This window comes from Hyperolius riggenbachi, chromosome 5 (genome assembly GCF_040937935.1).
Source record: "Hyperolius riggenbachi isolate aHypRig1 chromosome 5, aHypRig1.pri, whole genome shotgun sequence".
NCBI classification, from domain to species: Eukaryota; Metazoa; Chordata; class Amphibia; order Anura; family Hyperoliidae; genus Hyperolius; species Hyperolius riggenbachi.
The window spans coordinates 200,719,169-200,742,735 of NC_090650.1; the positions used below are offsets into that span (position 1 = coordinate 200,719,169).

A 23,567-nucleotide genomic window follows, 5' to 3' on the forward strand; every position below is an offset into this window, starting at 1 on the left:
TAAACGTGTACTTTCCAAATTCCCAATTTTAACCAGAAACACAAACCACCAGCGATTGTGCTAATGCCACCCTTTTCTCATTACAAACAATAAGAATTTAGCTGCTCCTGTCAGTTACATATCTAATTTAAATTATTTTAGTTTCAATAAGTTTTTATTGGGGTTTTTCAAATCTAATTTAAATTTAAAACCAGCAACTGCCACTATGGTCTACTAAGCCTCTGGTAAGTGGTAGTGGGTAGTAAACTCCAGTACAGTCTTTAAATGGAGGTAAACAATACTTAAGCCTGGACACACATCTAATTGCCAATTATACCACTTCCATGTTGTATGAGAGCTTAGCTACACAATTTTGTTGTCTCTCATACTACATAGAGGTGGTACGACGGGCCAGTCAACATTGGCTGTGTGCACCAGGTTTGATAATGCATTAAATTAAATAATATCCTTTATTCAAAAAGTTAAACCACACTTTTTATAAGTATGAACTGAATGTTATGTGTCACCAGAATAAAAACATATTCTATCAAAATATCTCAGATACTTAATCATATAGTGTCAACATCTATTTAGTACTGAATACACTGTCAAAAAAAAAAATGGAACAGTTGTATCTTTAACCTGATGCCTGTGTTGTGGGCAATGTCCATATCTTCAAAGGAGAGCTGTAAAAAAAGCGCAGGGGATTTGGACGCAGCCGATGCCACCATAGGCCTATTGCCGTAATAGGAATTACAGCTTTAGTGGCTCTCAGTGAGTAATTTGGCGGCGTCAAAAGATGGAGCACACGTTACTACAAAACACTGTAATTTGGCCGCCAGCAATAGCTGGAAGCCAAATTACATCTTTCCCCCACTATCCATGGCAGCCTGGATGGAGAATAGTAATAAGCGCCGCCGGGACTTGTGCAGGAGTAGGGTAAGCCATTTATTGTTTTCAGATGTTAAATAGCGCTCCACAAAGGGGTCCCCTGATGAGTCACGTGCAGTGACGAAACGCGTAGGGTGGAGCCGGAGGATAACCAGGAAGCACGCTAGGTCGCGAGGAAGCGAAGACGTGAATGTAAACGGTGGAGAAACAGTGCAATTCTTCAAGCCTACCCGGGAGGCACGGGGGAGAGCCCGTTAACACTCTAAATGCTGAAATCTTCTATTGTTTGTGAGTATTTTAACCTAATAAACCTTTTTGAGTTTTACGGAGTTACGCTATGGGATCTAATTTGTATTCATGAGGTATACTGAGGAGTCTAACTTGAAGGACTGCGAAAGAACATCACCTATACGGATGGGAGAGTATCTGACGGCAGGACAGCTCGAAAGGGAATACGTCAACACCTACTCTGACCAGTCTCACAGTGGTCACTAAGGACGGGTGAGTGCGGTCCCTTAGGGGACATCTGGATATCTTCTATCTGGCATTTGTGGAGCGCTATTTAACATCTGAAAACTGTCAAGAAGGGTTTAGCTATACCCAATTAAAGGCGCATACACACAGGGACAATTATCATTATTATCCTCCTTAAGAGAACTGAAATATTGTGACTTTATCATTGTAGCGCCGTTTAAAGAGATAAACGTTTAAGCCATTTATTGGCATTACCCTGCGCCCGAATCTCCCGCAGCTATATAATAGGTATGCTCTTCAAAGGCTCACAGATACTGTTCAGATAATGTAAATTACTTCAATAGGTGTCTTATGTTTGGATAAAATTGGGTTCACTCCTCCTGCCTCTTCAAAGGCCACAAGGTATTACAACCCATTTGGAAAAAAAAATGTAGATTAGAACTCCTTTCTGTGATGACATGCACTACTTAGTAAACAGAGTGTCATGAAAAATATATCAATGACAAATCCTCTGTCGGTTTGCCAAAATCAGGCAGTGAAGTGGTTGCTTCCACTTGGAAGGTGCCAGACAAATCATTTTTGATACTTTTTGTTACTTTCAACCATGGGCGTCCGCACGTATGGCAAATTGGGGCGGCTGCCTCCCCCTGGCCGTCCGCTGCCCCCCCTGGCCACCCCCCTCCCCCGGCCAAATCAGTGACGGAGCCCCACGCTACCCCCCACCTGACTCAGCACAGTGAAGGGGGAGCAAGCAGGCATAGCAGTGGAGAAGGGGGAACATCCCACCATTCCCTCACTTTGGGGCTCTCCCTTACTCACACCCCCCCGCCTCCATAATGCAGCGGGGGGCGCAACGCAGCAGAACACTTCCTCTATTCCTTGCTCGCGAGGAAGGCTCTGTGCGCAGCTAGTCTGGGCAGTGACATCAGACCAGCGACGCACAGATCTCCCTCGCACAGGGGAATAGAGGAAGTGTTCCGCTCTACTGCCGCCTGCCGGGCGCTGCATTATGGAAGGGGGACCGAGGAAGGGTGAGCCCCAAGGTGAGGGAAGGGGGGGAGACTTCCCCCGTCCCCGCCACTGTCACAACTGGGGGGGGTCCCTGTCACTAGCTGAACTGGCAGGGTCCCTGTCACTAGCTAAACTGGGGGGGTCCCTGTCACTAGATGAACTGGGGGGGTCCCTGTCACTACCTGAACTGGTGGGCTTCTGTCACTAGCTGAACTGGGGGGGGTCCCTGTCACTGGCTGAACTGGGGGGGTCCCTGTCACTTCCTGAACTGGGGGGGTCCCTGTCACTACCTGAACTGGGGGGTCCCTGTCACTATCTGAACTGGTGGGCTCCTGTCACTAGCTGAATTGGGGGGGCCCTGTCACTACCTGAACTGGGGGGGTCCCTGTCACTACCTGAACTGGTGGGCTCCAGTCACTAGCTGAACTGGGGGGGTCCCTGTCACTACCAGAAATGGGGGGGGGGTCCCTGTAGCTACCTGAACTGGTGGGCTCCTGTCACTACCTGAACTGGGGGGTCACTAGCTGAACTGGGGGGGTCCCTGTCACTAGTTGAACTGGGGGGGCCCTATCACTACCTGAACTGGTGGGTTCCTGTCACTACTTGAACTGGGGGGTCCCTGTCACTACCTGAACTGGTGGGCTCTTGTCACTACCTGAACTGGGGGGGGGGGTGTCCCTGTCACTACCTGAAATGGTGGGCTCCTGTTACTAGCTGAACTGGGGGAGTCCCTGTCACTAGCTGAACTTGGGGGGTCTCTGTCACTACCTAAACTGGGGGGTCCCTGTCACTAGCTGAACTGGTGGGTTCCTGTCACTACCTGAACTGGGGGGGGGGGGCTGTCACTAACTGAACTGGTGGGCTCCTGTCACTACCTGAATTGGGGAGGGGGCCCTGTCACTACCTGAACTGGTGGGCTCCTGTCACTACCTGAACTGGGGGGGTCCCTGTCACTACCTGAACTGGGGGGCTCATGTTACTACCTAAACTGTGGGGTCCCTTTCACTAGCTGAACTGGGGTGGGGGGCTCCTGTCACTACCTGAACTGTGGGGTCCCTGTCACTACCTGAACTGGGGTGCCTGTCGCTACCTAAACTGGAGGGCACCTGGCGCTACCTAAACTAGGAGGCACCTGTCACTACCTAAACTGGGCGATCCTATCACTACCTAAACTGGGGGCCCTGTCACTACCTAAACTGGAGGGCACCTGGTGCTACCTAAACTAGGAGGCACCTGTCACTACCTAAACTATCCAGGCCAGCCAGCCCAGCATCACCACCAGCCAGGCCAGCGCAGCATCACCGCCAGCCAGGCCAGCCCAGCATCACCGCCAGCCAGGCCAGCCCAGCATCACCGCCAGCCAGGCCATCCCAGCATCACCGCCAGCCAGGCCAGCCCAGCATCACTGCCAGCCCTTTCGGCACACACATCATCCCCAAGCCAGCCAAAAACAGTATTGCCAGGCCAGCCAAGCACAGCAGCCAGTAGAGGAGAATTCAGAAGCCAGGTGAGAGGTGTCTACCATATTAAGGGGCATTCTGCCTATTTATGTGAAATGGCAAGGAAATGAACAGCGCTACTTAAAAACAGACAAGTGCCTACCTGCAAAAGAGTGCAAGCCCCACTTGTGGGATAAAATACACACCTAGCATACACATGACCTGTCTACCACTGGAGGATGTTGGTTTCCGTAACAGCTTGCATGCATATACTGCACATACTATTATGCACATACTATTAAGTACTCGTCCCTCCCACTGCGAAGAAGTGAATCCTCCATGGGAGGGGACCTAACACTAACTAAATCCTAACCTATGTATATGCATAGCCTGGGTGCGGCTAATCAAGTAAATTCGAAAATTGAAAATTGCGCAAAAGGTGGATCAGCGCATCACCAGGCCGCCTCCGAATGGCTTTGAATCAGAGATGCGCTGAACCCCCCCAGAAACTGCAAACGCACCTTAAACCAAAACGGAAGCTCTGCATATACACCAAAAGCAAAGCTGTTAAGTGGGAGCAGCTGACCAAAATGAATTAAATTAGTACATGGCAAGGAAATGAACAGCGCTACTTAAAAACAGACAAGTGCCTACCTGCAAAAGAGTGCAAGCCCCACTTGTGGGATAAAATACACACCTAGCATACACATGACCTGTCTACCACTGGAGGATGTTGGTTTCGGTAACAGCTTGCATGCAACCTATTAAGTACTCGTCCCTCCCACTGCGAAGAAGTCAATCCTCCATGGGAGGGAACCTAACACTTACTAAAATCCTAACCTATGTATATGCATAGCCTTGCTTTTGGTGTATATGCAGAGCTTCCGTTTGGGTTCAAGGTGCGTTTGCAGTTTCTGGAGGGGCTCAGCGCACCTCTGATTCGAGGCCATTCAGAGGCAGCCTGATAATGCGCTGATCCACCTTTTGCGCAATTTTCAATTTTAGAATTTACTCGATTACTTTACTTGATAGGTTGCATGCAAGCTGTTACGGAAACCAACATCCTCCAGTGGTAGACAGGTCATGTGTATGCTAGGTGTGTATTTTATCCCACAAGTGGGGCTTGCACTCTTTTGCAGGTAGGCACCTGTCTGTTTTTAAGTAGCGCTGTTCATTTCCTTGCCATGTACTAATTTAATTCATTTTGGTCAGCTGCTCCCACTTAACAGCTTTGCTTTTGGTGTATATGCAGAGCTTCCGTTTGGGTTCAAGGTGCGTTTGCAGTTTCTGGGGGGGCTCAGCGCACCTCTGATTCGAGGCCATTCGGAGGCAGCCTGGTGATGCGCTGATCCACCTTTTGCGCTATTTATGTGAAATGCTGTCTATTTATGTGCCTCATGACTGCTGAATTTGTCTTGCTGGGGGCCTCATGGTTACTGAATTTGTCTTGTTGGGGGCCTCATGATTGCTGAATTTGTCTTTTTGGGGGTCACATGATTGCTAACTGCGAGACTATGGAAAAATCTGAATCATCATCATATGAGACAATAGCATTAAACCTACTTTTTCAGCTTTTTAAAACAGAAAATGAAACTGGGAGGTTCTAAAAAAATGAATACATTTTTCAAGAGTAGGATGGATGAAATTGTTTATCTTCACAGTTTATTGTCAACTTGGAGTTTCCATAATGTTCATGTATGAGTTAAAACTTTTGTATTTAGTTTTAATTGCCGTTGGCACTTTGCGATAGATAAGTGACTTTTGGGTTTCAGTTTGGGCACTCAACCTCCAAAAGGTTCGCCACCATTGTCCTAATCTAATGTCCCACCATTGCTAAGTTCATGTAAACTTGTCTCCACCCGCGACCACATTCACATTCTGGTCCATGACCACACCCATTTTTCGGCGTAGCCCCATTTTTAACGTACCCCCAATTTTCGACTACTTCTTCCCACCCCCCTTTTTGCTCCCCCCCCCCCCCCCTGGAACATTTTCTGCAGACGCCCATGCTTTCAACCTTTGGTCCTCTCTTTAAGGTTCCACCTTGTACAAAATAAAGGTTGTCAGCTAAATTTTACCAAAAATACATATGCAGTGGGATGCGAACGTTTTCTGAAGAGTAGCAACATGGGGGTCTCAAAGCGACACTCAAATGACCTGAAGACAAAGATTGTTCACCATCATGGTTTAGGAGAAGGATACAGAAAGCTGTCTCAGAGATTTCAGCTGTCTGTTTCCACAGTTAGGAACATATTGAGGAAATGGAAGACTACAGGCTCAGTTCAAGTTAAGGCTCGAAGTGGCAGACCAAGAAAAATCTTGGATAAACATGAAGCGGCGAATGGTGAGGACAGTCAGAGTCAACCCACAGACCAGCACCAAAGACCTACAACATCATCTTGCTGCAGATGAAGTCACTGTGCATCATTTAACCATTTGGCGCACTTTATACAAGGAGATGCTGTATGTGAGAGTGATGCAGAGGAAGCCTTTTCTCCGCCCACAGCACAAACAGAGCCACTTGAGGTATGCTAAAGCACATTTGGACAAGCCAGCTTCATTTTGGAATAGGGTGCTATGGACGGATGAAACTAAAATTGAGTTATTTAGGCATAACAAGGACGTTATGCATGGAGGAAAAAGAACACAGCATTCCAAGAAAAACACCTGCTACCTACAGTAAAAAATGGTGGTGGTTCCATCATGCTGTGGGGCTGTGTGGCCAGTGCAGGGATTGGGAATCTTGTCAAAGTTGAGGGATGCATGGATTCCCCTCAGTATCAGCAGATTCTAGAGACCAATGTCCAGGAATCAGTGACAAAGCTGAAGCTGTACCGGGGCTGGATCTTTCAACAAGACAACAACCCTAAACACTGCTCAAAATCCACTAAAGGCATTCATGCAAAGGAACAATGGAATGGCCATCTCAGTCCCCAGACCTGAATACAATTGAAAATCTGTGGTGTGAGTTGAAAAAAGCTGTCCATGTTCGGAGGCCATCAAACCTGAATGAGTTAGAGTTGTTTTTTAAAGAGGAATGGTCCAAATACCTTCAACCAGAATCCAGACTCTCATTGGAACCTACAGGAGGCATTTAGTCGCTGTAATTTCTGCAAAAGGAGGATCTACTAAATTTTGATTTAATTTCCTTTTTGTAGTGCCCAAATGTATGCACCTACCTAATTTTGTTTAAACAATTATTGCACACTTTCTGTAAATCCAATAAATTTAATTTCACTTTTCAAATATCACTGTGTGTGTCTCCTATATGATATATTTAACTGACATTTTTTTTCATAACAACCAACCATTTAAGAAAATCATGATGTTTAACAAGGTTGCCCAAACTTTCGCATCCCACTGTACAGTATAAATCCTCCTCCATAAATTTCACTTAATTTTCTTTTATAATAAAAAGGTGTATATTTATAGTACATAATATCCATGAGAAGAAACCATCTATTTTACTTGAATTAACCCTTTTATTGTAAGCCATTTGCTAGTTAAAGTTAATTAGCTTTAATAGGCGTGACAGATACAAACTACACTTGCCAGATGCTTAGTTTGTCAAACAAAGGATTGTATCAGATTGTTGAATGGCCTAAGGTCTGTTGGCTGATGATCTTCAGTTCAAACCGAAGTTATTCTTAGGAAGTAAACTGCCAAGTCTGTGTTGGCTAAGCAGTTGTTTCAAGTGTGTAAATAAAGCTGTACAAGCAGCAGCACTTTCAGGGGGTACCAGTGTCTCCAGACAAAAGCACATACTTTTAAATCTATGCAATCTTTAAAGGGTAAAAAAGGTCATCACTGAAAACATAAGCTCATAGCAGCATCCCAAAAAGGTAGATGTTCACTTTGGATTATTCTTACATACAGTAAATATTGTGAATGATGATGGTAATCACATATAAATCCTGTTGTGTTCTACTTTTAATTTACAGTACACAGCACATTCTGTTCTCAGTACACGTGCAACAACAGTATTAAGACATTGGTCTTTAACAGTATATGTTCTTTGCCTTTAACTACAAGGAAAGGTTCACAACCCCATATTTTCTATTAAACTATCTACTTATAATTAATCCCCTCCTCATAGATAAATGTTTATACATGTTCTGGTCAGGTGGTAATCTGCTGATAGGTCCTTAAAAGAAACTGGAACATTGGGTCATCTGACTATTGACATAGTGCAAGAGTGGAAATGACTTCTGTTTGTCCTGGCAGAACTCCAGTTTACTCCCAAGCTCTGGGTTCTGATCTCTGTGCCCCCACCCCACCTCTGGGTACTGTTTTGCAGACTGAGGATAAAGGGGCCACACATAATCAAATTATCCATGGCAGCCTCCTTGACTGGCCATATTCATCTCTTCATGCTTTATCTCCTTGTCACTGTTTCCCTTATAGTCCAATCACGGAGTAGACCACTGCAGGGGAGACAGGTTCAGGAGAGGCAGTAGGGAGAGAAGCATTTAGCCAGTAGAGGATCTAGGGCTGATGCAATGGGTCACATAAGTGCCCACGTGACCCGCAGTTTACCAACACTCACACTTTCCAGGATCATGGTATGGAGAGAGAATGCCCAATGTGGGAGTCTGTAAGATAGGAATAGACGGACAAAATTCCCGTAATCTGATCTCCAAACAGAACTCAGGACAGGTACATCAGTGCCTCTTGCACTTCTCTAGTGGCTGCTCTGTGTGTAAAACATTTAAATTCTTTGCTTCAATGTCAGTAGTAATGGCAGAACACTTCACCTAGAGTACAGTTCCCGGGAAAGTCCGCCATTTGCCCATTCACGCAGACATGAATACTACGATCATCCGTGCCGCCCCATACTTTCCCATGGGGCCATTTTTTGACACTTTAACCTGAAGTCAGGTGGGACAGGATGGCCAATCCGACCTGATCACCACCTGGGCCACTCCTCCACCTATAAAAAGTATGATCACGGTCTTTGGTCAGTGTAGGACAGGGATGTCAAACCGGTCCTACGAGGGCCGAGTTACTCACACATTTTTGACAAAGCTCAAATTAATTAAATGGTCTGAATCGGGAAAGGTGTGGTCCATCAGGTAGAACATATTCCTCTTTTTCTCAGTCCATCCTAAATACTGTCACGGATCTGGCCCTCAAGGCCTGGAGTTCGACACCTGTGGTTAAGGAGAGGAGCTGCTGCTGATACAGGGACAGTGTTAGATAAACTGTATTGTGATATTGTGCTGCGTAGCTGCTTACTAGGTGCTCTGCTTCTTGTAGTCCACCGGCTAGGGACCCCCAATAGTCCTTCTGAGGACCCTTCCTGGCTACATAGACTGCATCTGTGATATTATGCTGTGTAGCTGCCACTTTTGCGGTCAGTATGAGTCCCCAAATGGACCCCTAACTGGTCCACTGCTTTTTGTAGTCCATCACAATATCCTGACCACAAAAGTCATTTTTTGGGCTGACATGAAGCCTGATGTACTGATAATTTGTTTGTTGCATTCTGGTGTGGGTTGTAGCAACACAACACCCATATACAGTGTAGTGTGAGGTTGGTTGCATCACTGTTCTAGCCCTGTGCATAAGTGATTGATTGTCACTGACCCCTTCACAGTGTCACCGTGTCACCTAACCTTACTGTGAGTTTACTGTCGGTGATATTAGACAGTCAGTGTTTCCTTTAAAGAATATACAGTGTCATGGTCAGACATTTGTGTCACTAAGTGATTATCAAACAGTATTTCACCATCACACTTTTGTCACCTAAACTTACTGTGAGTTTACTGTTGGTGTCGCTGATAACAGACAGTGGCCCATATGCAATTAACTTTTTCTCCTGAGTTTTCTCCTAGGTGATATTTTTAAACTCGTCAATAAAATGCTTTTTAAGCCACCAGAAAGCAAGAAAATGCTCAAAATAATTTTTATACTACTTTATGATTTACTTTTTGGTCCTTTTTTAGTTGTCAAGTACTGGAAAGTTATTTTAAATAGAAGATAAAAAATTATCTCCTAGGAGAAAACTTGGGTGGAAAAGTGAATTGCATATGGCCCAGTGTCTCCTTCAAAAAAAAAATAGTGTCTTGCTCGGACTTTTTTTTTTAGACAGGTAACCACGGTGGACATACTAAAGATCTTTATTTGAAAAATCTAGAATGTGACTTTTGGCATTTAAACAGGAAATAAAATCTCAGCGTAAAATACTTAGTTTTTGCAGAATATTTTGCTTTTGATCCACCTCCGCCATGCCACGGTCCAGGTTTTGGTACACTTTGAACACCTTTTTAAAGCAATGTGGCTGCAGAGATGCCCTAAAGGTGTAATGCCAGGCAGATCTCCTGCTTTCTTTCAGCTGCTATGCCCCAATCTATCACCACCTTCTTCACCCTATATGGCACGTCCCCGCTTGAACGGGAAGTGAGGAAATAACACCTGCCCGACTTCGGTTACACCCAGACCTTGGAGGTGCAAGGTACAGCAGCTGAGGCCTAGAAAGCCAGAGTACCACCAGAGGTCACCACTGAGGCTAACAACACAGTTCCGCAGTATCACATACACAGTTTAGCCAGAGCAGTTCAAGTAATATACTTTCATACAAAACTATTCAGCAGCAAAAGTAATTGTGATCAGAGTTATTGAAGTAGCTCCAGTAGACTTGCATGCAGATTAGCAACAATTAAAATAGAGATGGTAAGACACAGTTCCTTGAATCTGCATGCAATATTATGTGTATATATATAAAATTGGTTGCAGTCCGTTGCAGTGTGAAGGATAAAAAAACACAGTCCTTTAAAAGTGCAATCCACCTTGCCCACTTGAACTTCAATCTAGCAGCGTTCTTTGTTCTACGCCATTGGGAAGACCATTGTGTGCATCTGGTTGGTGCAGATGCCCCTCCTTGCTCTTTTTATTTCTATATAGCTTTTGTCTTACTTTGCCTTTGGTTGAGGCATACAGAGCTGGGTATCACGGCCTGATGAAGGGCAAATACATTATATACAAAGCCCGAAACGAACATGTGTCGTTGCCTTTGAGATAAATACCCATAAAAGCTACAACCATTTATCAAGCCAAGTTAGACTATGTGTCAGCCCCACTCTTTGGTCATTTGTTGATTATATGGAGATTGACCGTATGAAATCGAAGAACACTTTTTAATGTGTAGTTTTTGCTACACTTTTTGCTACATGTGTCAATAAAGCTTTTTCTAAAGATTTTTTCTGCATTATGAGTTTGCACTTTAGTCCTTATCTGCAATATTATGTGAACAGCTAACAGCAGTTCCAGATGATATAACTAGCTCATGCGAGAGTATATGCACACTATGGACTGATTGATAAAGAGTACACCTTATACTTATCTTCCAGAGTAGGGTTTTCAGTAACAGTCCAAGGTCGGTCCAGGCGGCAAGCAAGGGAAGTCCAGTAACTAGCAGAGGTTAAACACAACAGAGTAGTCAAATATAATCCGAGGTCGAAGTCCAGAATATCAGCAGAGATCAGAGTGCGCACCCAGCAACTAGCCAAAGCTATGCTTATCACAGGCGATGACTGGGAGCACTCTGCACATTCAAATATCAATCATTCTCCAATCAGTGGCCGGCCACCTTCCGCACAACCAATCACACAGCAAGGCCCTGACAGGATCAGATCAGCTGACCGCGCTGCAGTCAGCTGAGTGGGTAAGCGGACTATTGTTTACTCTTGCTGAGGGTGTACTGCGAATGCGCCCTCCGCCTATCAGCTTGTGTGGACGGTGAGTCACCGGCCGGGCCGGCAGCAGGGAACAAGCCCCGAGATCCAGAAGTGACAGCATCCACCTGGGTCTCGGCAGCACTTTCAGATCTAACAGGTACATTCCTTATAAAAGGCTTCAGAAGTTTGCTTGCCATTACAGTCAATGGGCTCACTGCAAACATGAACCCTCGCGCTAATGTTCGTGAATGGGTTTGCGAACATGAAATTGTGATGTTCGGCCATCACTATCAGGAAGAGCATCAGCATTAACAGAAGCAGAACAGTAGTGTTAAGGATCTGCTAACTACTGACTGCTTGTTCACTTCAGTATTTGTTCTACATTAGTGATGTACTGGAATTGCTATAAATGACATGTTCATGGGATGAACTGATGAGTAAGAACTTTCAACAAGTTTTCTGTGAAAATACATTAAAATGAGTTTTTTAAGGAAAACAGGTATCTTAGCAAAAATACAGTTTCTCGTGCCCTATTGTTAGCAATGTATTTTTTTATATTGCCTTTAATTAGTTGGCAAAAGATTGCAGCCTTTGCCTGGGCCATGTTGGCCAAAAGCGTTAGTGAATTAGCAGTTGTGTGGTTGTGTTCTCATTCAGGCATCTACTGTGAGATTTCTTTTAAGCTAGTTAAGTACTAGTCTTTTAACCACTTCCCGACCGCCGTATATACAATTGGCGGCCGGGAAGTGCACCCCGCAAGGACCGCCGTATAGACAAATGGCGGCGGTCCTTGTAGGGGCATGGGCGGAGCGATCGCGTCATCCGTGACGCGATCCTCCGCCTCCGCCTGGCGCCGCTCACCCGCCGCAACATCCCGCCGGCCATACGGAAGCGCCGGCGGGATGTTAACCCGACGATCGCCGCATACAAAGTGTATAATACACTTTGTAATGTTTACAAAGTGTATTATACAGGCTGCCTCCTGTCCTGGTGGTCCCAGTGTCCGAGGGACCACCAGGGCAGGCTGCAGCCACCCTAGTCTGCACCAAGCACACTGATTCCCCCCCCCCCCCTGCCCCAGATCGCCCACAGCACCCATCAGACCCCCCCCTGCCCACCCCCCAGACCCCTGTTTGCACCCAATCACCCCCCTAATCACCCATCAATCACTCCCTGTCACTATCTGTCAACGCTATTTTTTGTTTTATCTCCCCCTCTGCCCCCTGCTCCCTCCTGATCACCCCCCCACCCCTCAGATTCTCCCCAGACCCCCCCCCCCCCAGACCCCCCCTCCCATGTACTGTATGCATCTATCCCCCCTGATCACCTGTCAATCACCTGTCAATCACCTGTCAATCACCCATCAATCACCCCCTGTCACTGCCACCCATCAATCAGACCCTAACCTGCCCCTTGCGGGCAATCTGATCACCCCCCCACACCAATAGATCGCCCGCAGATCCGACATCAGATCACCTCCCAAATCCATTGTTTACATCTATTCTCTCCTCTAAACAGCCACTAATTACCCATCAATCACCCATCAATCACCCCCTATCACCACCTGTCACTTTTACCTATCAGATCAGACCCTAATCTGCCCCTTGCGGTCACCCAATCACCCGCCCACACCCTCAGATTGCCCTCTGACCCCCCCTTATCAATTCACCAGTGCATTAATTACATCTGTTCTTCCCTGTAATAACCCACTGATCACCTGTCAATCACCTGCCAATCACCTATCACCCATCAATCACCCCCTGTCACCCCCTGTCACTGCCACCCATCAATCAGCCCCTAACCTGCCCCTTGCGGGCAATCTGATCACCCACCCACACCATTAGATCAACCGCAAACCCGCCGTCAGATTACCTCCCAAATGTATTGTTTACATCTGTTATCTTCTCTAAACACCCACTAATTACCCATCAATCACCCATCAATCACCCCCTATCACCACCTGTCACTGTTACCTATCAGATCAGACCCTAATCTGCCCCTTGCGGGCACCCAATTACCCGCCCACATGCTCAGATTGCCCTCAGACCCGACCCCCTTATCAATTCGCCAGTGCATTAATTACATCTGTCCTTCCCTGTAATAACCCACTGATCACCTGTCAATCACCTGCCAATCACCTATCACCCATCAATCACCCTCTGTCACCCCCTGTCACTGCCACCCAACAATCAGCCCCTAACCTGCCCCTTGCGGGCAATCTGATCACCCGCCCACACCAATAGATCGCCTGCAGATCCGACTTCAGATCACCACCCAAGCGCAGCGTTTACATCTATTCTCTCCTCTAAACACCCACTAATTACCCATCAATCACCCATCAATCACCCCCTATCACCACCTGTCACTGTTACCCATCAGATCAGACCCTAATCTGCCCCTTGCGGGCACCCAATCACCCGCCTACACGCTCAGATTGCCCTCAGACCCCCCCTTATCAATTCGCCAGTGCAATATTTACGTCTGTTCTCCCCTGTAATAACCCACTGATTACCTGTCAATCACCTGTCAATCACCCATCAATCACCCCCTGTCACTGCCACCCATCAATCACCCCCTGTCACTGCCACCCATCAATCACCCGCTGTCACTGCCACCCATCAATTAGCCCCTAACCTGCCCCTTGCGGGCAATCTGATCACCCACCCACACCAATAGATCGCCCGCAGATCCGACGTCCGATCACCTCCCAAGTGCAGTGTTTACATCTGTTCTCTACCTTAAACACCCACTAATTACCCATCAATCACCCCCTGTCACTGCTACCTATCAGACCCCTATCTGCCCCTAGGGCACTCAACCACACCCTCAGAATGCCCTCAGACCCCAGCCCTGATCACCTCGCCAGTGCATTGCTTGCATCTATTCCCCCCTCTAATCACACCTTGAGACACCCATCAATCACCTCCTGTCACCCCCTAGCACACCTACCCATCAGATCAGGCCCTAATTTGCCCCGTGTGGGCTCCTGATCACTCGGCCAAACCCTCAGATCCCCCTCAGACCCCCTTCCGATCACCTCCCCAGTGCATTGATTGCATCTATTTTCCCCTCTAACCACCCCCTGAGACACCCATCAATCACCTCCTGTCACCCCCCTAGCACTCCTATCCATCAGATCAGGCCCAATACAACCTGTCATCTAAAAGGCCACCCTGCTTATGACCGGTTCCACAAAATTCGCCCCCTCATAGACCACCTGTCATCAAAATTTGCAGATGCTTATACCCCTGAACAGTCATTTTGAGACATTTGGTTTCCAGGCTACTCACGGTTTTGGGCCCGTAAAATGCCAGGGCGGTATAGGAACCCCACAAGTGACCCCATTTTAGAAAAAAAGACACCCCAAGGTATTCTGTTAGGTGTATGATGAGTTCATAGAAGATTTTTTTTGTCAAAAGTTAGCGGAAATTGATTTTTATTGGTTTTTTTTCACAAAGTGTCATTTTTCACTAACTTGTGACAAAAAATAAAATCTTCTATGAACTCGCCATACACCTAACGGAATACCTTGGGGTGTCTTCTTTCTAAAATGGGGTCACTTGTGGGGTTCCTATACTGCCCTGGCATTCTAGGGGCCCTAAACCGCGAGGGGTAGTCTAGAAAACAAATGCCTCAAAATGACCTGTGAATAGGACGTTGGGCCCCTTAGCGCACCTAGGCTGCAAAAAAGTGTCACACATGTGGTACCGCCGTACTCAGGAAAAGTAGTATAATGTGTTTTGGGGTGTATTTTTACACATACCCATGCTGGGTGGGAGAAATTTCTATGTAAATGGACAATTGTGTGTAAAAAAAATCAAACAATTGTCATTTACAGAGATATTTCTCCCACTTAGCATGGGTATGTGTAAAAATACACCCCAAAACACATTATACTACTTCTCCTGAGTACGGCGGTACCACATGTGTGGCACTTTTTTACACCCTAAGTACGCTAAGGGGCCCGAAGTCCAATGAGTACCTTTAGGATTTCACAGGTCATTTTGCGACATTTGGTTTCAAGACTACTCCTCACGGTTTAGGGCCCCTAAAATGCCAGGGCAGTATAGGAACCCCACAAATGACCCCATTCTAGAAAGAAGACACCCAAAGGTATTCCGTTAGGAGTATGGTGAGTTCATAGAAGATTTTATTTTTTGTCACAAGTTAGCGGAAAATGACACTTTGTGAAAAAAAACAATTAAAATCAATTTCCGCTAACTTGTGACAAAAAATAAAAGCTTCTATGAACTCACCATACTCCTAACGGAATACCTTGGGGTGTCTTCTTTCTAAAATGGGGTCATTAGTGGGGTTCCTATACTGCCCTGGCATTTTAGGGGCCCTAAACCGTGAGGAGTAGTCTTGAAACAAAAATGACCTGTGAAATCCTAAAGGTACTCATTGGACTTTGGGCCTTTTAGCGCAGTTAGGGTGCAAAAAAGTGCCACACATGTGGTATTGCCGTACTCGGGAGAAGTAGTACAATGTGTTTTGGGGTGTATTTTTACACATACCCATGCTGGGTGGGAGAAATACCTCTGTAAATGACAATCTTTTGATTTTTTTACACACAATTGTCCATTTACAGAGTTATTTCTCCCACCCAGCATGGGTATGTGTAAAAATACACCCCAAAACACATTGTACTACTTCTCCCGAGTACGGTTTTGCACCCTAACTGCGCTAAAGGGCCCAAAGTCCAATGAGTACCTTTAGGATTTCACAGGTCATTTTGAGAAATTTCGTTTCAAGACTACTCCTCACAGTTTAGGGCCCCTAAAATGCCAGGGCAGTATAGGAACCCCACAAATGACCCCATTTTAGAAAGAAGACACCCCAAGGTATTCCGTTAGGAGTATAGCAAGTTCATAGAAGATTTTATTTTTTGTCACAAGTTAGCGGAAATTGATTTTAATTGTTTTTTTCACAAAGTGTCATTTTCCGCTAATTTGTGACAAAAAATAAAATCTTCTATGAACTCACCATACTCCTAACGGAATACCTTGGGGTGTCTTCTTTCTAAAATGGGGTCATTTGTGGGGTTCCTATACTGCCCTGGCATTTTAGGGGCCCTAAACCGTGAGGAGTAGTCTTGAAACGAAATTTCTCAAAATGACCTGTGAAATCCTGAAGGTACTCATTGGACTTTGGGCCCTTTAGCGCAGTTAGGGTGCAAAAAAGTGCCACACATGTGGTATCGCCGTACTCAGGAGAAGTAGTATAATGTGTTTTGGGGTGTATTTTTACACATACCCATGCTGAGTGGGAGAAAGATCTCTGTAAATGGACAATTGTGTGTAAAAAAAATTAACAAATTGTCATTTACAGAGATATTTCTCCCACCCAGCATGGGTATGTGTAAAAATACACCCCAAAACACATTATACTACTTCTCCTGAGTACGGCAATACCACATGTGTGGCACTTTTTTGCAGCCTAACTGCGCTAAGGGGTCCAAAGTCCAATGAGCACCTTTAGGCTTTACAGGGGTGCTTACAATTTAGCACCCCCCAAAATGTCAGGACAGTAAACACACCCCACAAATGACCCCATTTTGGAAAGTAGACCCTTCAAGGTATTCAGAGAGGGGCATGGTGAGTCCGTGGCAGATTTCATTTTTTTTTGTCGCAAGTTAGAAGAAATGGAAACTTTTTTTTTTTGTCACAAAGTGACATTTTCCGCTTACTTGTGACAAAAAATAATATCTTCTATGAACTCACTATGCCTCTCAGTGAATACTTTGGGATGTCTTCTTTCCAAAATGGGGTCATTTGGGGGGTATTTATACTATCCTGGAATTCTAGCCCCTCATGAAACATGACAGGGGGTCAGAAAAGTCATAGATGCTTGAAAATGGGAAAATTCACTTTTTGCACCATAGTTTGTAAACGCTATAACTTTTACCCAAACCAATAAATATACACTGAATGGGTTTTTTTTATCCAAAACATGTTTGTCCACATTTTTCGCGCTGCATGTATACAGAAATTTTACTTTATTTGAAAAATGCCAGCACAGAAAGTTAAAAAAATCATTTTTTTGCTAAAATTCATGTCTTTTTTGATGAATATAATAAAAAGTAAAAATCGCTGGAGCAATCAAATAGCACCAAAAGAAAGCTGTATTAGTAAAAAGAAAAGGAGCCAAAATTCATTTAGGTGGTAGGTTGTATGAGCGAGCAATAAACCGTGAAAGCTGCAGTGGTCTGAATGGAAAAAAAGTGGCCGATCCTTAAGGGGTAGAAAGCCCTAGGTCCTCAAGTGGTTAAGTACTAGTTAAAAGCTGAGCTTACATCAAATTTCCCCTCTGCTTTATCAAATTACTTTCAATATTTTAAAGCTGCATACACATGCTGAAAGAAACAAGACTGAGAATTCAGCACACGTGCAAGCATCCCCTAAGCTCATTTAGAGATCTGGCATTCTGGATCTTTAAACAGTCACCCCAACCACATTGTTTCTCTCCCTACCCCACCCACCTGAGGCCACTCCCTCATTTGCTCTCAGCCAACCTTAGGAACAGTAGACGTAACACGTTGCTATAGTATAACAGATTGATGCAACTGTGCAGCACTCAATCCTTGCAACAAAAAGAATGCATTTGTTTCACACTTTAAGTTCTAAGAGCATATACTGTGCTCCAACACTTTATCCTACACGTCGAACTAACCTACATCCCATAGACTTTTACTATCCCTTCCCCTCCCCCAACCCTAACCCTAATCCTCCTGGTATACCTTTGACAGTGGATGTAGGCAAATTCGACGTGTAGGTTATCACGTCGGAACACCTGCCCGCTCATGAGGCGGGGTGAAACTTTTGCCTCAGGCGGCAAATTTCCAGGGGCGGCATCCGCCTGTCCGTGCGGGGAGCCGGCCGCTGAGCTGGAGGGGTAGCTGGCAGGACGGGGGTATTGGGCCTAGCGGCGGGGAGGGGGGGTCGGACCCCCCCCCCTCCCTCGCCTGGGTCCCCCGTCCTCCGCTCCCCTCCAGCCTTACATAGAAGCAGCCGCTATTTGTAAGAGGCACGGGCGGGGAGGACTCACCTCTTCCTCGATCCAGCGTGCGCTCCACTGACGTCACTTCCTGCAACGCTGCAGGAAGCGATGTCAGTGGAGTGCACGCTGGGAAGAGGTGAGTCCTCCCCGCCCGTGCGTCTTACAAATAGCGGCTGCTTCTTCTATGTAAGGCTGGAGGGGAGCGCAGTTCGGGGGACCCAGGCGAGGGAGGGGGGGTACGACCCACCCCCCACCGCTAAGCCCAATACCCCCGTCCTGCCAGCTACCCCTCCAGCTCGGCGGCCCCCCAGAGCAGGGGGGGTGGCGGCGGAAAATTTTTTTTTGCCTCAGGCGGCAAAAAGTCTAAGGGATAGTAGGTTTAGTTTCATTCTTTGCTGGGATTCTGATAAATCAAGCGCTGAGCCACAGCCATTGAGCATTAGTGTGACAATTTTTCCTGTACCTCTGAATGCAGGAGATAAACATTTTGAGAGCCAATGCATGCAAGGCAGAAAGAAAAAAATAGCTGTGCATTGCAATAGCTGTACAGTCTAAAAATAGCCATGTGTTGCAGTACTGGATATTAGTATGGAAGAGAGCAGCTGCCAGTACAGGCTGAATGTGACTAGAGTTGGGGAAGGGGGGTAGGTAGTAGACTAGATGTTTACACAGATGGCATTGCTTTGGGTCAAAGGTAAGTTGGAATCCCATATAGTCGATAATACCTTGCAACACAGGTATTTAATTGTATGCTATGGCAGACTGCTGTTAGGCTTTAAAAACAAACAAACATGAATAAATTACACTTTTATTGGGGATGCTTTATACACTTGCAATTACACTGTCAGTAATTTGCATACCTATTAACAAAGCTCACTATGATTAAACACAGCACACCTACCCCAGATCCTAACCCCCCGCTCCCCTCAACTTTCAGTAGTCCAACTGGAGAGTGGATATATGGAAATACCTGCAGATTACTTCATAAATCAGTCCCTATGTAACTCAGAGTAAATGAGATATAGCTCTGCACCATTTGCTGGAGAAGCAGGGTGCCTTCTGTAAGCTAACTCAGTAAGATCATGCTGATGTGCTTTGTCTTTAAATCATCTAACCCTTACATCCCATCTATATCTCTGAACTCATCCACAAATACACTCCAAACTACTTTTCAAATCGCTTACTAATGTTCTGCTCACTCATCATACCTATACATGGATTAAGACTAAATGTGTCTCTTGGCACTGTAAAAGATCTAACCCACCTTTGCATCAATAACATACACTCTTGTCATTGTAAAAACACACCATAACAATACGGTGGTGATGGTAAGTTATGCTACTGCATGTAATGGTCAGTAACAGTACAATCCAGCAATCAATCAACAACTAGAAAACAATGGGGATATAGTTGTTGATGTACCACTATGCAAACACAAATTTCAGCAAAAATCAACATATCTCAAGGCACCTAACTACTTAATACTGATGTATGGGGGCATTAAGCTGCTGAATTCTGATATCTGGGGGAACATAGCTACCTAATTCTGCAGGCAGATGCTATTTGATTCTGATATACTGTATGGGAGTTACACAACTACTTAATATCTGGGGGCACTACAGCTTACATTTAATATTTGGAGGCACACAACTGATTCATTTGATATTTTTTGGAAAATGGCAGCTTAATTCTGCTACCGGGGGCATGTGGCTACAGTCTATGCAATTCTCATATCTGAGGCCTCACAGCTACTTAATTTTGGTATTTGTAGGCACACTTCTACTTCATTGTAATATTTGGGTCAGTGGCATAGCAATAGGGGATGCAGAGGTAGCAACTGGACCAGAGGCCCTCCTTCATCCATTTTATTAGACTTTCATTGATGCTATGATGGTAGTGAACACCTATAGATATATGCACTACATAGTGGTAGTCCATAACAAGCTGTTTCCTTATTGTAAATACACCTCTCTGACACTGCAGCTGTCCTTGGTAGGTTTTGCTTGGGCCCCATTTAAACTTGCGCTGGGGCCCCAAACTCCTTAGTTACGTCACTGTTTGGGGGAGCACACAATTCCAAAAGTCTGATACCTTTGAGAACATGTCTTCCTTCTTCTGGTGTATGTGGCACATAGCTGCTTAATTCTGATATCCGGGGACACACCTTTATTGTGCTGGATTTGTATGCATTAAAGTGATGAGGTACGCTGCCCTACATGTCTCTCTACACGTTACCATTATAATTTATTTCTGGAAAAGTACATGTAAGAATTTCTATTCGCAAACATGCAATTGCAACCTGTAACGGTTGGTGTCAGCACACAGAGAGTATCTGATTATTGATGATCTGCAGTATCACCAACAATACAGATGTATACCTGATTATTAGTGATCTGCAGAATCACCAATAATACAAGTATGGCTAACCTCTGGACACCTAATAAAGTGTAAGTGTTTGGGTGCAACCGTAACTTTAATGGTTAATGAGACCTCACCAGAGGGGCTGTGATTCAGAACATACTGCAGGCAAATGAACACCCGAGGGGCGGGTGAGTCAAACTAACTGCGCGCTAAGGCGACCCCCGACAAGAACGACGGCTCCGTCCTCGGCGTCCTGGACACTGGAGGAACGGATGGCCGCATGGAGGCAGCTGCGGCGGCGGTGCTGTTCGCCGCAGCTGCCCCGTACATTACACAACCTCTTAGTCAGGCAACCCCTTTGGTTTTTCATAACAAGAGTCAACTTTTACTTACCTTCAATTACTTTTATTGAGATTCAAGTACTGCTACTTAGTTACAACACAGCAGTCATGGTTTTTTTTCAACCTTTATCAGCATATTTGGGATCATGTACCGTTATTTAATAACACTACAATAGTCAATTGTTTTTCCACCATCAATCTGAAAGCTGGCTATTTTTAATAGTATTCCAATAACAGATATCTTTCTTTTATCTTATTTTTATTAGTAATTGAAAACTGAATAAAAAATACAATACAAAGAGCAATTCCCTCAGCACTACCGTAGCAGCTGGTAATAGGGAGAAGAAACTGCATGAGCCCGACACCCCTTCTCCCACCACCACTACCACCTCCCCCCAACTCTCAAACCAGCTCACTATTCAATCTTCCCTCCCTTGCAAAACAACACATCTTTTGCTGGTGGAAGAATTCCAGACATCCTCTGGCCCAGTGGACTTTCCTGGTATAAGGACACAGGTTGTTGGTGACATCTGATTGCCTCAAAATCAGGGCGATAAATATATACCCACCCAAGTTTATGTGTACAAGGTCTCCTAAGATCACTTACACATTGGTCCACAAGTGGTAACGGTCTGTAAAAGTAGACCAGTAGGGAGTGTGATTCTTTATGAAGCAGGGGATGATATGCTGCCCCTCCTGGAAGCGTGCTGCTGCTACCAACTGCTGATAACTACAGCAAGCTTATATGAGAATTGGAGGGAATTCTCACAATTGCCGGGCTTTCCTCAGCTCATTACCAGTTCCTACAGATGGAGATAGAGAACTCAGGAGCTGTAAGGGGGCCCAAAAGTACTTCACTCCCTCCCTGTGAGGAAACGCGGAAAGCCGCCGCATGTGCCAAGAGCTAGGCGGCTGACTCTGCGCCCTACGCGGCGGTTTGCACGCGTCTGGGTGTGTGGTGGAACGCGGAAGAGCCGCCGCATGTCCTGACAGCAAAGCGGCTGTTTGCATGCAGCAGCGTGTGCTTGGTGTGGCTGGGTCTGTTAGTGCACTTAGGCAGATGGAGAGCTATGCACGCGCGGGCCTGAATCCAGGACCTTTATACTAGCAGGGGAAGTGTCAGCTGATCAGGAAGGTCAGCTGATACCTGCAGGACTCATGATTGGCTGAATGGTTCGGGTGGGGCGGCAGTGTCCAGCAACTATATATTCTGCTGCTTGGTCAGTTGCTGGTTGCTTGTCGTTGCGATCACAATGTGGGAGCACGTAGACCCTTGGTCAGATCCTTAGGTGTGCCGGGACCAGCTGGAGCTGTGGTCCTACACTTGGCTAGATTCTGTTGATGGCTTAAAGTGCTGGTTTGATTGTGATTGTCTGTTGTGACTTTCTGCCTGTCTGACTACTCTCCTGATATCTGATCCTGTGCTTTGTTTGTCTGTGAGTTCTCGACCCTGAGAACTATCTCTATCGATAGGAGATAGTTCATGTCTTGTATTTGCTGGGCACCTGCTCTCCAGGGCCAGCTCTGTATTTGCTGGGCACCTGCTCTCCAGGGCCAGCACTGTATTTGCTGGGCACCTGCTCCCCAGGGCCAGCGCTGTATTTGCTGGGCACCTGCTCCCCAGGGCCAGCGCTGTATTTGCTGGGCACCTGCTTTCCAGGGCCAGCGCTGTATTTGCTGGGCACCTGCTCCACAGGGCCAGCTCTGTATTTGCTGGACACCTGCTCTCCAGGGCCAGCACTGTATTTGCTGGGCACCTGCTCCTCAGGGCCAGTGCTGTATTTGCTGGGCACCTGCTCCCCAGGGCCAGCGCTGTATTTGCTGGGCACCTGCTTCCCAGGGCCAGTGCTGTATTTGCTGGGCACCTGCTCTCCAGGGCCAGCTCTGTATTTGCTGGGCACCTGCTCTCCAGGGCCAGCACTGTATTTGCTGAGCACCTGCTCCCCAGGGCCAGCGCTGTATTTGCTGGGCACCTGCTCCACAGGGCCAGCTCTGTATTTGCTGGGCACCTGCTCCCCAGGTTCTCCAAGCTTGTTACTATTCTTCTGTATTCTGATCTTGTACCCTGTCATTCTGATACCCTGTTGCCGAACCTTGGCTCGCTCTTAGACTCTGCATCTGACTCCTGATTCTGTACCCCGATATTTCTGATACCCTGTTGCCGAACCCTGCCTGTTTATTAGACTCCGCCTCTGCTTTCTGTATCTGTATTGTATCTGTCCATGTGTTACGACCTGGCTTGCCCGACTTCGAGAACTGACCTTGCTGTTAGAGGCAGTTCCCAGATCTGTTAGTGACGCCCTCTCCTAGGTGTCACTCACGTTCTGTCCTTCCTACGCTCCGCCTGACTCCTCCTCCGGGAGAGTCCAGGCCTTCGGAAGGAATCTGTATTGCTG

General features: G+C 46.2%; 1 protein-coding gene across 2 annotated transcripts in view; it reads left to right on the top strand.

The window, feature by feature from the left end:
* The window catches only part of ITPRID1 (ITPR interacting domain containing 1), a 337,509-nt gene that overhangs the window by 187,105 nt on the left and 126,837 nt on the right, over nucleotides 1-23,567 (top strand). The window lies entirely within an intron of this gene.